Raw genomic sequence first — 5,475 nt, 5'->3', positions numbered from 1 at the left:
CTGGTTATCTTCACCAACAAAAACAACAGCCGCTTACAGATAGATTCTTAGCTTGGCATGAGAAGCTTGTGGCATGGAAGCAAAGCAGTCATGAGTTTAGCATTAAAGAGAGAGAGGGCTGTGAATTCCTAGGAGAAACATAGGTTTTAAAGTAGAGGAGAAGAAATTTTAAGAGAGTTCGTTGACGAAAGCATTGTCAAGCTATGGAATGGCTTGTCAGCAGAGAAAATGGGAGGAGATGGAGGAATAGGGCTCGAAATCGGCCTTTTTATGTATATAATAGTATAGCCGCACGGCTATGCTATTTATTTGAATTTAAAAAAAATAGTATAGCCGTGCGGCTATACTCTTTTTTTGCATTTAAAAAATAGTATGGCTTTACCTCCTTGACACGTGGGCTTAGGCCTCTTTGACACGTGGGCTTAGGCTAGCCGCACGGCTATACTATTTATTTGAATTAAAAAAAATAGTATAGCCGTGCGGCTGTACTCTTTTTTTGCATTTAAAAATAGTATGGCTTTGCCTCTTTGACACGTGGGCTTAGGCCTCTTTGACACGTGGGCTTAGGCCATGGGCCGGCCTTTTTATGTATATAATAGTACAGCCGCACGGCTGTACTATTTATTTGAATTTAAAAAAAGAGTATAGCCGGCTGTACTATTTATTTGAATTTTAAAAAATAGTATAGCCGTGCGGCTATACTCTTTTTTTGCATGGCTTTACCTCTTTGACTCGTGGGCTTCGGCCTCTTTGACACGTGGGCTTAGGCCATGGGCCCGCCTTTTATGTATATAATAGTACAGCCGCACGGCTATACTATTTATTTGAATTTAAAAAAAATAGTATAGCCGTCCGGCTATACTCGTTTTTTGCATTTAAAAAATAGCATGGCTTTACCTCCTTGACATGTGGGCTTAGGCCTCTTTGACACGTGGGCATAGGCCATGGGCCGGCCTTTTTATGTATATAATAGTATAGCCGCACGGCTGTACTATTTATTAGAATTTTAAAAAATAGTATAGCCGTGCGGCTATATTCTTTTTTTGCATTTAAAAAATAGTATGGCTTTACCTCCTTGACACGTGGGCTTAGGCCTCCTTGACACGTGGGCTTAGGCCATGGGCCGGCCTTTTTATGTATATAATAGTATAGCCGCACGGCTATACTATTTATTTGAATTTTAAAAAAATAGTATAGCCGTTCGGCTAAACTCTTTTTTTGCATTTAAAAATAGTGTGGCTTTGCCTCTTTGACACGTGGGCTTAGGCCGAAATTTATTTTTTTACTTTTTTATAGCCCAAGGCCCAAGTCTTTGATTAATATAAGTATTATTATTAAAAGCCTAATCCAAAGCCTTGGCTATGGCCTAGGCCATTGGCCCAACTCCCCAATGTCAACTACACTTACTATTCCATCATATTTCTTTCTTTATAGACACCTTTATAAGAGTGTGGTTTTTCAATGTGGGATTTTCACAAAGGGCGCCTCAAAAGATTGGCCTACGGAGAAATCTATATTTTTATTGTTGGTGCAATGTGAAAATATATTTGAAGCCCTTCAAGGTATCCGTGATGCATCTATCGACCCTGATATTATTTGGCTTCTTATAGCTGATGTTTAGTATTCTCTGAAGAAAAAAGACATGCCCTTGCCCCCCACATTGGACATACTTAAAATCTTACAGATTCCGCCCCCATCCTCATCTTCAAAAGAGTACCTTTATGTGCAATATGGAGGGCAGAGTTATGGTTTTGATGTACGTGGGCTCAGGCCTCTTTGACACGTGGGCCTAGGTCATGGGCCGGCCTTTTTATATATATAATAGTATAGCCGCACCGCTATACTTTTTTTTTTCTAAATTTAAAAAAAATAGGATAGCCGTTCGGCTATATTCCTTTTTCGCATTTAAAAAATAGTATGGCTTTACCTCTTTGACACGTGGGCTTAGACCTCTTTGACACGTGGCCTTAGGCCATGGGCCGGCCTTTTTACATATATAATAGTATAGCCGCACGGCTATACTATTTTTTTGAATTTAAAAAAATAGTATAGCCGTTCGGCTATACTCCTTTATTGCATTTAAAAAATAGTATGGCTTCACCTCCTTGACACGTGGGCTTAGGCCTCTTTGACACGTGGGCTTAGGCTTTAGATTATATAATAGTATAGCCACACGGATATACTATTTATTTGATTTTTAAAAAATAGTTTAGCCGTTCGGCTATACTCCTTTTTTGCATTTAAAAAATAGTATGGATTTACCTCCTTGACACGTGGGCTTAGGCCTCTTTCACACGTGGGTTTAGGCCATGGGCCGGCCTTTTTATGTATATAAAAGTATAGCCGCGCGGCTATACTGTTTTTTTGAATGTAAAAAAAAAGTATAGCCTTCGGCTTCACCTCCTTGACACGTGGGCTTAGGCCACTTTGACACTGGGCTTAGGCCATGGGCCGCCTTTTTATATATATAATTGTATAGCCGCACGGCTATACTATTTATTTGAATTTAAAAAAAATAGTATAGCCGTGCTGCTGTACTCTTTTTTTGCATTTAAAAATAGTATGGCTTTGCCTATTTGACACGTGGGCTTAGGCCATGGGCCGGCCTTTTTATGTATATAATAGTATAGCCGCACGGCTATACTATTTATTTGAATATAAAAAAACAGTATAGCCGCGCGGCTATACTCTTTTTTCGCATTTAAAAAATAGTATGGCTTGACCTCCTTGACACGTGGGCTTAGGCCTCTTTGACACGTGGGGTTAGGCTTTAGATTATATAATAGTATAGCCACGCGGATATACTATTTATTTGATTTTAAAAGCCGTGCGGCTATATTCTTTTTTTCATAAAAATAGTATAGCCGCGCGGCTGTACTCTTTGACTCGAGGGCTTAGGCCATGGGCCTCTTTAGTAGTGGGCTGAGCCCTGGGCGGGTCATTTATATGTATATATAAATATATAGATATATAGTATAGCCGGGCGGCTATACTAATTTTTGAAATTTTGAAAAAAAAAAGTATAGCCGTTCGGCCTTTTTGATGGGTGGGCTTAGGCCATGGGCTCTCTGACACGTGGGCTTCAGCCTTGGGGTAGCCTTTTTAAATATATATATATACATAAAATAGTATAGCCGCGCGGCTATACTATTTTTAAAACAATTTCAGAAAAATGTATCCGTACGGCTATACTCCTGGACTCGCGCGCTTAGGCCATGGGCCTCTTTAGTACGTGGGCTGAGCCTTGGGCGTGTCATTTATATGTATATATAAATATATAGATATAGTATAGCCGCGCGGCTATACTAATTTTTGAAATTTTGAAAAAAAAAAAGTATAGCCGTTCGGCCATTTTGATGGGTGGGCTTAGGCCATGGGCTCTCTGAAACGTGGGCTTCAGCCTTGGGGGACCCTTTTTAAATATATATATATATATATGTACATAAAATAGTATAGCCGCACGGCTATACTATTTTTAAAAAAATTTTAAAAAAAGTGTAGCCGTTGGGCCGCTCTGACACGTGGACTGAGGCCATGGGCTCTCTGACACGTGGGCGTCAGCCTTGGGGGAGCCTTTTTAAATATATATATATATATATATATATACATAAAAAAGTATAGCCGGGCGGCTATACTATTTTTAAAACAATTTTAGAAAAATGTAGCTGTTTGGGCCGCACGGCTATACTCCTTGACTCGCGGGCTTATGCCATGGGCCTCTTTAGTACGTGGGCTGAACCTTGGGCGGGTCAATTAAATGTATATATAAATATATAGATATATAGTATAGCCGCGCGGCTATACTAATTTTGGAATTCTTGGAAAAAAAAAAAAGTATAGCCGTTCGGCCTTTTTGATGGGTGGGCTTAGGCCATGGGCTCTCTGACACGTGGGCTTCAGCCTTGGGGGACCCTTTTTAAATATATATATATATATATGTACATAAAATAGTATAGCCGCACGGCTATACTATTTTTAAAAAAATTTTAAAAAAAGTGTAGCCGTTGGGCCGCTCTGACACGTGGACTGAGGCCATGGGCTCTCTGACACGTGGGCGTCAGCCTTGGGGGAGCCTTTTTAAATATATATATATATGTATATATATACATAAAATAGTATAGCCGCGCGGCTATACTATTTTTAAAACAATTTTATAAAAATGTAGCCCTTTGGGCCGCACGGCTATGCTCCTTGACTCGCGGGCTTAGGCCATGGGCCTCTTTAGTACGTGGGCTGAACCTTGGGCGGGTCAATTATATGTATATATAAATAAATAGATATATAGTATAGCCGCGCGGCTATACTAATTTTGGAATTTTTTGAAAAAAAAAAAGTATAGCCGTTAGGCCTTTTTGATGGGTGGGCTTAGGCCATGGGCTCTCTGACACGTGGGCTTCAGCCTTGGGGGGGCCTTTTTAAATATATATCTATATATATCTATATATATGTACATAAAATAGTATAGCCGCACGGCTATACTATTTTTAAAAAAATTTTAAAAAAAATGTAGCCGTTGGGCCACTTTGACACCTGACTGAGGCCATGGGCCTCTCTGATACGTGGGCTTAGGCCTTGGGCGGGTCTTTTTATATGTATACATAAAATAGTATAGCCGCACGGCTATACTATTTTTAAATTTTTTTTAAAAAAAGTATAGCTGTTGGGCCTCTTTGACACGTGGGCTTAGACCATGGGCCTCTCTTACACATGGGCTGAGGCCTCGGCCCGTTCTTAATATATATATATATAGTATAGCCGGGCGGCTATACTATTTTTTGAATTTTAAAAAAAGTACAGCCGCTCGGCTGTACTCGCGTTTCCTTTTCTTTTTTTTTTTTAAAACAGGATTTGCTCTTTGGACACGTGGAACCTGGGGGCTGGGAGGCTCCTTTTTTCTCAAGATATACATAGTATAGCCGCGCGGCTACCCTCTTTTTTATTTTTAATATTTTAAAATTATAAAATTTGATTCTTTACTTTTGTTCTTTGGCCTACTTCTTTCATTCACTATACGTAATCAAGTGGTGTGTTAGCCTTTTTTAATCACTTTGCATTGTGATTACATTTTAATTATTATTTAATGTAAAAGGATTGAAGAAAAAGAACACAAAGTTAGTCATTTCTATTTATTAAGTCTTTTGTGAAATCGTTTGGGTTTCTTTTTTCAATTTCTAAATACCCCAAGAGCCCTATCCATCGCTATTATGCCATTGCTAGAGTATCTATCGTCCCATTTTAATTTTTTTCTTTTCCAAAGTTATTACCCGTAGAAAGATTTTAGCACTTTCACGTTTAATAATATATTATACCCGTACTCACGTATTTCTCACGTTTAATATACGTATTTTTTACAAAAATTTAAGTAAGACGCACAAAATTCACGTATTATACAAGCATTACTGACAAAAAATTATATATTGCCCAAAAAAAGTATAGCCGTGCGGCTACACTCTTTTTTTCATAAAAATAGTATAG

The sequence above is a fragment of the Prunus dulcis genome, chromosome 7 (assembly GCF_902201215.1).
Source record: "Prunus dulcis chromosome 7, ALMONDv2, whole genome shotgun sequence".
Taxonomy (NCBI): Eukaryota; Viridiplantae; Streptophyta; class Magnoliopsida; order Rosales; family Rosaceae; genus Prunus; species Prunus dulcis.
Note: the sequence above shows the minus strand (reverse complement) of the source record.